This window comes from Tamandua tetradactyla, chromosome 4, assembly GCF_023851605.1.
Source record: "Tamandua tetradactyla isolate mTamTet1 chromosome 4, mTamTet1.pri, whole genome shotgun sequence".
In the NCBI taxonomy this organism is placed as follows: Eukaryota; Metazoa; Chordata; class Mammalia; order Pilosa; family Myrmecophagidae; genus Tamandua; species Tamandua tetradactyla.
The window spans coordinates 97,395,786-97,407,324 of NC_135330.1; the positions used below are offsets into that span (position 1 = coordinate 97,395,786).

Genomic DNA, 11,539 nt, shown 5'->3' on the forward strand with positions numbered 1-11,539 from the left:
AAAACAGATTTGAAGTTTTTTTTTCCCCTAACATTTCATCTGCAGGCGTAGTGAACTAATACACTTGATTGGCATAAGAACCTATCCTGACTTACAAGAGAATAAGATCAAACTGCAACTTAACAGCAATGCATACAATATTGTGAATGTGTATCCTAGAAATTATGTTGAGGAAGATATGTGTCCTAGAGAGTGGGTCCAGGTGGATGAGTGTTCTAGAGTCAGTGTCAGGCAGGACATGTGTCATAAAGACTGTGTCCAGGAAGTCATGTGTCCTAGACACTGTGTCCATGCAAGATATGTATCCTAGACACTGTGTCCAGTGGACTGTGTGTCCTAGAGAATGTGTCTAGGAGGACATGTGTCCTATAGTCTGTGTTCAGAAGAATGTGTTTACTAGAGACTGATTTTTGGGGGGGGCTTGAAAATTTTTATTTGATGTCAACAAATATTGGAAATAGAAATAGGAATTCTGTAGAATTTCACAAATAAGCCTTCCAATTTCCACTAAAAAAAGTTAGTCAATATTTAAGCAATTATAATGCTATTGATGTTCATCAAAACAAATGTGCTGAAATAGAAAACAGGCAAAGAGATACATTAGAATATTGCAACAGCATTATTACAACACATTTTCTTTAAAATTCCAACATGGATTTTACCACTTCAAAAGGTATACAGCATTTCCATTATATTTGCAAACTTAACCTTAAACATCTTTTAAAATCTTGAAAAATGTTTAAGCAATCTAAAAAACACTTAGCAAAGTTGATAAGTCTACGTAATGGAATACTATCTGCTCCAGTATAAACTTTAAATTTAGGAGAAGGTGACTGTAAACACTCAATATTATACAACGTACATAGACTACACTGCCTCCCTTATTCTGAACTGTAATTTGGCTGCAATTGTGCTTTACTAAAATTAGGAAAAGCAGCAGAGGTCCAGGGAGTGGCAGAAAGAGTATCTATTTTTAAGCACTGCACAAGATCACTAGTACAGATTAGCTAAGCACAGTGAGCCAATCTGAGGCAACGTTTCAGTTGATAGTTAAAAATTGAACGCTGGGGTCACTAGATTTAGAAATATTCTAGACAAAAGAGAAAACAAATCTCTAATTTTGAAATTGGTTCCATCTTTCATTTACTCCCATTATTAGGGAACCCATTAGTGTAGTGCACAGCTTGGCTTAATTTTGGTGGGCAGTGGCACCAATAGTGTATCTGGTACTTAGAAGACAAAAATAGGGCATAGTTGAAATTTAAAGTGACAATGAGCATGCTTATAACGCAGAAACTTTTACTGCTTCATTGGGCCACCGCCATAAGGCTTTAAAACTCAACTATATTTTCATTTTCATTTTCTGATTAGAGGTTTGTGATCATAAAGGGTCTAACAGATTAAAAACTATCAAAAACCATTTAGAGGAACTGGCACCTTGGTAGGCACAAACATACCAAGAGGATGAAGTGGATGTGCTACACTAAACCCTGGCTCCTGCCAACACCAGCATCTCACTGTGCACCTTTGCTACTATAATCGGTATAACCAAGGCATGGGTGCTTCCTGGGTCAAAAGAACTAAATTACAGAATCCATCACGGTTTCAGACCAGTTAACACAATATTCAAGTAACAAGGTGTTTGAATGGGTAACTGAAATTTTTTTTACATAACCCTTTACATGTATAAATAAATGTATAAATAAAACAAACTTTTAATGCATATGCAATACAATTTATATCTTTTGGGATTTCTAAACTAAAATTTAAACTATCATTTGCTTCAATGATACTATATTTTACACAATAAATTATACTTAGGAAAATTTTTCCATAAAAATATATATAATTGTGACATTCACATTGATAATTTTTAAGAAGACAAAGCTTAAGGAAACATTATGTCTTAAGCAGTTATCATGGTGGACCGTTAACATCCCAGATGTTACCTTCTGATTGATGCACCTAATTCTTGACATGTTAAAAAGGGTTTTCATGTAAATAAGATCAAACCACTCACCTTTTAATGCTAAGTGATTTCTTGCATTATGACATCATTGCAAAGACAGCATAATGAAAACAGGGTTAAAGCACAGTGTATCTTAGGCATGAAGCTACAACAAAGGCAGTCAGGTTAAGACACTGTATTTTTCTTCTATCAAATGAAAATCATATGTCCCTTTCCCTTGGAGGGAAAGCCAAAATTCAACTGCTGAGATCCTAAGCACACCAGCACCATGACTGTTCAGGACTGGAGACCAGGCAGTGCCAGGAACCAAGTATGGGAACAGTGCAGAATGCAGACAGATACCTGGCACTGTTGTCTGATGGCCCTGCTAAATAATAATTAGCATCAAACCTCCAAGCACTTCCAGAAGGGATTGATTCTTAAGGAAAATAGCCTGGGTGTGAAGAGAGGAACAGATCTCCTCGCAGAGTAAGAAACCCATTGCAACAAACTGCCTACTGCTGATATTAATAGGAAGGGAGGTTTCAACAAGAAGCGAGGAGAACCTAAATCTTTGGTTCATCCTTAGCATCCCCTTTAAAAGATGTGCAAATCCCATGCTGACTCCTTCTATTGTTTCTCTTGCTCCTTTTCAATTACACAGCAGGCTTATGACACAAACAAAAACAAAAGCTTCCTTCATTACTAGTAGTCCAGGAGTAGGTGTGTCCTAGAGAGTGGGCTCATGAGACTGTGTGTTCTAGAGACTGTGCCCAGGGAGGACCTGTGTCCTAGAGTCATTGTTCAGGCAGGATGTTTGTCCTAGAGACTGTCTCCAGGAAGATGTGTAAAATAAAGTGTTTGACAGGAGATGTGTGTGCTAGAAATTGTGTCCTTGCAGTTGTGTATCTAGAATCTAGTCCTGGAGGATGTGTGTCTTAGACACTGTCTAGGCAGGATATGTGTCCTAGACACTGTGTACAGCACAACCTTTGCCCAAAGTTTTTCCAGGTAGTCCACTGTGCTAGAGTCTGTTCTCAGGCAGAGTGTGTCATAGAGAATGTGTCTGGGAGGATCTGTCTCCTAGAGTCTGTGACCATGCAGGATATTTGTCCTAGAACTGTGTCCAGGTAAGGCCTATATCCTAGAGACAATGTTCTGTATGACATATTTCTGAGAGACTGTGTCCAGGAGTAGATGTGTCCTAGAGAGTGGGTCCGTGAGGATGTGTGTCCTTTGAGAGTGTCTCCAGGAGGATGTGTGAACTAGGGTCTGTTTCCAGGAGGACATGTGTCCTAGAGACAGTGTCCATGCAGAACATGTGTCCACAAACCTATGTGTCCTAACACTGTGTAAAGCCACTACATGTGTCCTAAAGTTTTCCCAGGTAGTATATGTGTCCTAGAGTCTCTGTCCAGGCAGGACATGTGTCCTAGAGTGTGTGCCCAGGAAGATGTGTGTCCTAGAGACTGTGTCCAGGCAGGATTTCAGTCCAGGATTTCATTTCCAAGAAACGTATGTCCAAGGGATTGTCCAGGCAGGACACATATCCTAGGGAATATGTCTAGGCAAGATGTGTGTCCTAGAGTTTGTATCCAGGCCAGAAGTTTGCCCTAGAGACTGTGCCCATGCAGGATATGTGTCCAAGAGCTATGTCCAGGCAGCATCTTTATCCTAGAGGCCGTGTCCTGGAAAGCATATTTCCTAGAGACTGTGTCCAGGAGGAGGTGTGTCCTAGAATGTGCATCCACAAGGATGTATGTCCTAGAGACTGTGTCCAGGATGGCCTGTGTCCTAGAGATTGTGTTTAGACTGGATATGTGTCCTAGAGAATGTGTGACCCCTTGTGTTATTCATTCCAAGCCTCCACAGCCTGCACATGTTGTAGTTCTCAGCTATCTACCCCTGGTGGGAAGCTGTATAATGATAGCTATTGATGAGCAGAATGGACATCAAGGGAAATCTGAGGTAATTGTTGGTATGGCTGGAGGCTGAGGAGAGGCAGAAAAAAGAAGTTTAGCTTCTGTGGAAGCCTCAGAAGAATTAAAGGCCGGAGGTTGGCAGAGAATAGACTAATCTGGAAAGAAGTGAACCTAAGGACAGTGTGACTGTGGCAGGGAGTGGCTGCTATTTTGGAGATGACAGAAATGGGGTCAAAGACATGTGGGCAAGTGGTGGAGCATCCCAGTAGGCTGAGGGAGTGTGTCCACTCCAAAGGAGGGGAGGTAGCAGGGCCCCAGGGAACACCCTCTCCTGTGCCTGGTGAGCTCAACACCCCTGTGTGTCTCATCAGACACTGGTCACCAAATCTGCAGAGGGATAGTGGCCACAAGAAGAGTAGGCCACAGGGACAGGCCCAGGTGTTTCCCTCTCACTCCCCTCCCTATCCCCATGCATAGCTCTGAGAGTCATTGGGTTAGGTAGTGAGGGGAACAGCCAGCCCCCACCCAGACCCAGCCCTCCAAACAGTCACAATTCCCTCCCCCACCACAGGGCAGGACCCTCCCCCCACTCCAGGCCAGGCCAAGCCCTGCACTTCTTCACCCCTTTTGGCAACATTCTTCCACCCCCAACCATCACCCAACCCCCCCCACCTACCAGTCTGCCCCCCAACTGAGTCCAGGAAAACAAACTCCTTTCTAGTTCCCCAGGTTGCCCCATTCAACAGTCCCAAAGTCTGGTGGGAAGTAACCCCAGAGAGAACCAGAAACTGGGCTTCCACAGACAGAGCATGCCAACTCTGGTATGCATATTTATCTCCTGTTGGGCTCCGGGCAACTTGGTGAGTGAGTGACCCTCCATCTTTTCCCTGTAGCACCTGTGGAGTGGGATACTGTGTAGAGATGATGCAGACAAAAACCAAGTAAGTTCAACCTCCCTACACTTCCATGTTCACATTCACCTTCCTGCAGAGTGACCTAGGGCTACAGCCCAGTGATCCTCAATGGCCCCTGTTCCCCTTCTGTAAAATGAGGGCTATTATAGCTTAGGGGTGTTGTGAAGCCAGAGAAGATCCTGAGCTCCCCTCAGGTCAGCCTGGGGCTCCTTCTGGGTAAGAGTACCTGCCATGAGGAGGATTTGTAGCTAAGGCTCCTGTATTTGTTGATTGATTTCACAAGCTGACTGGATAACCAGCTTGAAATGACGTTGCCTGGCTCTCTGGCTGTCCTGACATGATGGGAAGTTGGGGGCCAGAATGGAGTGGGGGCACAGGTGGAAATTCACCAAAGGCCTTCCTTGTGCCTGGAGAGACAGAGAGATGTATCCTGAAAAGAAGAAAGTAACAGTCACACAAATGTGGACAGTGGTCAGTCACTTTTGATTTCACATCAAGGTATATACCACTCAGATTATCCCATGGCTCAGCCAATAAGGATCTGGAGCTCAGATTGGAAGATAAAGAGGAGAGAGACAATGAAAGAGCAGTCCTGGGTCTTTGGTTTGTGATCTCCAAAACCTTATTGGCAGAAGTTTTAATGGAAGATCATTGCTTTACAAATGGACTTAGTAAAAAGCTGGTCTTTTGCTTGTAGAGCATCTTGGTAATTGCCCACTGATTTGCTTGGTAATGGGCCATTGAGACTGTAGAAGACCCATGGAATGAAGTCTTGCAAGAACCAAGGCCTGTCTGAGTTGAGCCAGAGTGGACTGAAGATGTCTTCAGGTAGGATGGCCCTCTAAACCATGGCTCTCTCTGTCTTTGTCACAGAGGAGCTAGAGTGCATCTGCCTGCTGGGGAAGGAAGAAGTGGCTGCAATTCTCCTGCTATCTCTCTACGAGAAATAACCACAGTCTAGTAAGGTGTCCATTCCAATGTCCCCATCACGTTGAGAACTTTTGCTGAAGCTAAAGGAGCAGAGCTGGACTCAGAAACCAGACTTAACCTTATGTTTGGGGCTGAAGCTCAGGAAGGTGTACAACCTCAGTCAGGCTGGGATTCACTTTCCCCTGGGCTTGGAGCCCTGTGGGATGGTAGCTTTTTGCAAATTAGGGGAGAAAACACAGGCTTAATCTGCAGCTGCCTCCCAGGGTGGCCAGAGAAGCCAGGTTGCCAGACTTGGAGGGGCGTTCAAATTGGGACCCAAGTCCTGAGAAGAACCCCATACATGAAGGCTTTAAAGGCAGCTCATGAGTGCTACTGGATTTAATAAAACAGCATGATTAACTGGAGATGCCCCAGTGATCATCCACAATAGGAAGTAGATGTTCCTACTAAAGGATAAAGGTAGTTACATGAGAAATTGTAAAGCTAGAATATTACTATAATGAGATTATTTCCCCCATTGTTTCAATATCCGCAGCACCCCATCATGAGATATTCAGTTACAGTTAAGAACCTCTCTCCCTGAAAGCAGTAACCTTGTTGTTGAGTGAAATAGCTATTCACAAAATTCTGTATGAGCATCTGGAGCTCTTTGTATTATTTTCAGTGCATCCTGGAATCTGCAATGAGATGGATGAAATTTGCATTTTGTGTTGTAAGGACTTTTATTTCTTATCCTTCATTGAGGAAAAACTCAGAGGTTTAAATATTACCTGGCAAGTTCTTGAGGTAGAACTGACTGGTCTCTTCGGAAACACTAAATTCATGTCAATGATAGCAATGAGGACATGAAGGGGGTAGACTTGTGTCATACAGTTTGAAGTGTAAGTTGCTTTGAGACAGCAACTGCTCAGTTATCTTACAGGTGTTCATTTTAAATGTACTGAATTATCTAGCATATTGAAGGGTTGCCCTAGCAATGAACTCAAATCCAAGCGACATCATCTAATCAACATTTATCTCTTGCTCACGTCTTATTCTCAAGAAGATGTTCCGGGTTCACTTGCATTCTTTTCATCTTATGATTGTGCCTCCCTGGGTTCTTGATTGCTCTCCTTTAGCTGATGTGGGGAACACATACACATCATTTATTAACCCTTTCTGTATGGCTGTGACACCGACACTTCTGCTCACATGGCAGGTACCGCTGCCTTTTGAAGCTGTATTACATTGTGTTGATTCACATCAGAACCTCTTAAAGAGCTTTAAGTTCCAGTGACCTTTAAATCTATGTTGACATGATATCACACTGTGTCAGTTTCTGTTGCCCTGTCATGAATCTTGGTCTTCTACTTTATTCTTCTTTGAGAAGTTCTTTCCAGCATTCTTTAGTTCTCTGCAAGTCCATGTGACTTGTAGAGCTGGCTTGTCAATTTCTCATTTACATTGTGTGTGTGGTTCAATTATGTCAGAATTGACATCTTATCAACATTGAGTCCTGTGACCCATGAGCACAGTGTGCCTTTCCATTTGTTTGAGATTTCCTTAATTTCTCCCAACAGAGTTCTGTAATTTCTATGGTACAAGTAGTATAATAAATCTTCTGATCTTGGTTTGATTTTTGTTTAAAATTGAAGAATTCATATATTCAGTGTTCTAGAGAAATGAGCAAAATGCAATTCTGGTAGGGTCTGAATGGTCCAAAGTAGAACTTAGTCTGGCAAAGATATAAGAATGAAAAAGTGTTTTAAAGATAAATTGTTCTGCTGCATGAATATCTAAGTATTGTATAAAGATTTCTTTCATCTGATTTACTCCTATCCTTTAAAATAAACCATAGTTTGTGGTTGATAAAACTGTCTGCATATAAATACATTTTAAAGAGAAAAAATATATATATCTGAAAATCACATAAATCTGATTTATTAGACAGCAGTTCCCTGATTGCATAGGAAATGGACTTGAGTTTACATTTCTGATATACTTTTATTTTTCCTCAAGATATGAACTTATTTTTTTGAAGCTGAATTTTCTTTTCCTACTTAAATAATGGGTTATATCTGGTAAATTATGATCAAGTTTTTGTTAGGTTGCATACGGTAAGTTAAAATACATAGTTGGTACACATACATGCACACACACACACATACAAACATGTATAAAAAATAAATCTGTCAATTTCTATTGGTCCACATTACTCCCCCACTAGCCCCACCAACTCCCCCACTGGCCCTCCCCAATTCCCACCCCTCCCCAGGTGGCTTGCATTTCTTCTCCCCACCCCAGTGGCTTGTGCCAGTCATGGTTGGAGCCTCTTGGTCGGGGTGGGAGGCTGTGTGACAGGAGTTGTTGGTGAGGATAAAAGATATGAAGGGAAATCTGAGGTAATCATTGTGGTGGTGGGATGCTGAGGAGAGGGAGAAAAAGGAAGTGTTGGCTTTTGTGGAAGCCTCAGAAAATTAAAGGCCAGGGGGTGGCTGAGGAAAGAATGATCTGGGGAGTAGAGAACCTAAGTGCAAAACCACTGCATGAGGAGCAGTAGGGGGGCTGCCACTTCTGGGGCAACACAAATGGAGCCAAGGGTGGCAAAAGGCGAGGCATCCTGGCAGGCCGAGTGTGAGCATCTTCTTCAAGGATGGGAGGGTGTGGAGCTCTGGGGACCACCCTCTACCAAGTCTGGTGAGCTCTGCACTGCTGTCCTCATCGAGCCTTGGGACCCTTGCCCTATACATGTGGGAGGAAGGTGGCCACCAGGACAGTAGGCCATGGGGTGAGGCCCAAACTCACTCTCTTCACCCCCCTCCCCATCCCCATCTGGTTTGGTCTTAGGGGGAGAAGCAAGCCACCACACAGGCCCACCCCTCCCTCCAGTCATTGTCCCCACCCCCCCCCATGGTCAGAACATCTCTCTGCCCTTTCCCCACTGCCCATACATCTGCAAATCACCTCCCCCATACCAGCCTGGCAAAACAAGCTCCTTTATGTTTCCCTGGGTTGCCCCATTCAAGAGCCCCTAGGTCTTGTGGGAAGTAGCTCCAGCAGGAACCAGAAACTGGGTTTCCAAAGAGTGACAACAGCAATGGTGGTAGACATGTTTCTTTCTTGTTGATCTCTGGGGAGTTTGCTGAGTCAGTGACCCTCCATGTTTCCCTGCAGCACCAGTAGAGTTGCATGCTGTGGTAAGAATTTGAGTACACAAACCAAGTAGGTTCACACCCCCTAGTCCTCAGTGTTTGTGCAGAGTCACCTCAGGCTACAGCTTGGTAATCCTCCTGGACCTCTGTCCCCCTTCCATAAAATTGGGGATATTATAGCTTAGGGGTCCTGTGAAGGCAGAGGAAATCATTTGCTCTCTTCAGGTCAGCCCAGGGCTTCTGTTGGGTAAGAATAGCCAGTGTGAGGAGGATTTGTAGCTAAAGCTCCTGTATTTATTGATTGGTCTCATGAGTTGACTGGGCAACCAGCTTGAAATGAAGTTGCCTGACCCTACCTGACTCTCTGGCTGTCTCCCTGTAGTGGAAGTTGGGGGTCAGAATGGAGGTAGGAGCACAGGTGAAAACTTCAGCAAAAGTCTTGTTCCTGGAAGGACAAAGAACTGTCCTTCTCCTTAGCAACAATCTGCCACTCCCACTGCCCCTCCCACAACCCTCCTCCACCTTCTAATCCCACCCCCACAGTCTCTGTATAAAACCCCATTCTGCTTTCCAGGGCAACCCCTTCAAGATCCCCAAGATCTTGTGAGACAGTGCCCCAGAAAGAAGTCAAAACCAGGTTTTCACAGACAGACAAGGTTAGCACTGCTGAGGATGCTTGTCTCCTGATGAGCTGGGGCAACTTGCTGAGTTATCCCTCCTTTCCCTGCAGCACCTGTGGAACTAGACACACTAGTGAGAGGATGTGGATGAAACACCCAGTAAGTTCAAACTCCTATTCCTCAATGTTCCTGCAGAGTGAACTAGAGCTGTGCCATGGTGAGAATCCAGGGCATCTGTTTCCCTTATGTGAAATAGGGATAGAATAGTTCAGGGTTCCTGTGAAGGCTGATGAACCATGCACTACCCTCAGGTCAACCTGGGGCTCCTGCCTGGTAAAAGTAGCCACAGTGAAGATTGGTAAGTAAAGCATTTGTATTTATTGTTCAAATTCATCAGCTGGCTGGGTAACCAGCTTGAAATGAAATGAGCCTGATCTTCTCTAATAGTCTGATTGTCTGGCCATGTTGGAAGTTTGTGGGGCCAGAATTTAAGAGGGGGTGGGTGTGCAGTTTCTCCAGAGGCCTTGTTCCTGGAGGGACAGAGAGCTGCATCCTGAGAAGGAGAGAACAAAGGGGCTTAAATGTAGGTGAAGGAAAGTGGTCAGTCACTTTTGATTTGAGACTGAGGTGTGTCACTTCTGCTATCTGCTGGATTAGCCAATAAGGAACTGCAGCTCAGATTGAAAGTAGATAAGGAAAGAGAGTACCCAGGACAGTAGTGGGTGTCTGGTGGTCAAAATCTCCACAGCCCTCTGGGCAGAGGTTTAGATGAAGAACCCTTGTTTCATAAATGGGTTTAGTAACAACAGAGTCCTTTGTTTGTAGAGCATCTTGGTGACTGCACTCTGACTTGATTGGAAATGGGCTAGTGAGACCATAGAATGAAGTCTTGCAAGGGCTGAGACTGAACTAAATTGGACCCAAGTGGGCTGAACACATCTTCAGGTAAGGTAGCCCCTAAACTGTGGCTCCCTCTGTCCTTGTCATAGAGGAACTCGAGTGCATCTACCTGCTGGGGAAGAAAGATGTAAGTGCATTTCTCCTTCTACCTCATTACCAGAAGCAACCCCAATGTTTTAGGGGGTGCATTTGAAGGTACAGTCCCCTTCAGAGCTTCTGCTCAGGTGGAAGGATCAGAGGTGGCATTAGAAAGCTCGGACTCAACACAGGAAGTTGTGCATGATCAAGCAGGTTTGGGTTCACTTCCCCCTGACATTGGAGCTTTCTGTGGAAGCTGTCTGTTTGCAAGTGAACATGAAGAAGGCACAGGCTCAATCTGGTGTGCAGCTGCACCCTGGGGTGGCCAGGGAAGCCAGCCTGCTGGCTGGATAGGGAGAATCAAGTTGGGAATCCAGAGTCTGAGAACAACCCCTTGCATCAGGGCTTTGGGGTCAGCCTGTGGGTACACCACATTTTATGAGTATAACTTTAACTGGATCTTCCCCAGTGGGAGTCCACCATAGGAAGTAGATATTCATACTGAAGGATAGCTGTTGTTGTTTGGGAAATAGTAAAGCTAGAAAGCACAGTATTGCTGTGTTAAGATGATTTCCCTCCCATTCTTTCTGTATCTTCATCACCCCACTATGAAGTACTCAATTACAGCCAAGAGCCTTCTCCCCTGCCTTTCTACTTCCTATGAAATATGGGAGACTCTCTTTATTCACTCAGTTCCTGGGACTTCCATGCCCATAAGTTTTCCTGTCCCTTATCTTCTCCTATGAAGCAGGCTTAAATGCTGTCTACCCTATTCCACCATCTTTGTGGAAATCCAGGGGCCCCCTATGTTGTGAGTACCCCTTGCTGAGTTCTTGTATCCTCTCCATTCAGCTTGTGTGGGGTACACATACTCATTTATTATTCACTTCAGTCTCGATGTGATAAGAGCACTTCACACTTTATTGGTGAGTATTTGGCACCATCTCGATGGTAATGTGGTGGCTGTCCTACCCCAGTTGTGTGTAGGCTGAGCTAATTGGTTTATTTGTACGTCTCCTCACCTGATTGTAAACCTCAGAGGAACAGGGCTTGTCTTCTTTCGTCTTGTAATTCCCATTGCTCAGCACCGTGCTCA

The 11,539-nt window shown here is 44.3% G+C and overlaps 1 long non-coding RNA gene across 1 annotated transcript; it reads left to right on the plus strand.

The window, feature by feature from the left end:
* Window positions 1–5,132: 5,132 nt before the first annotated feature.
* Window positions 5,133–10,522, plus strand: LOC143681204 (uncharacterized). The gene is made up of 3 exons (XR_013174465.1): window positions 5,133–5,612; window positions 9,576–9,624; window positions 10,291–10,522. It is a non-coding gene; the product is annotated as an uncharacterized LOC143681204 (long non-coding RNA).
* The last annotated feature ends 1,017 nt before the right edge of the window (window positions 10,523–11,539 follow it).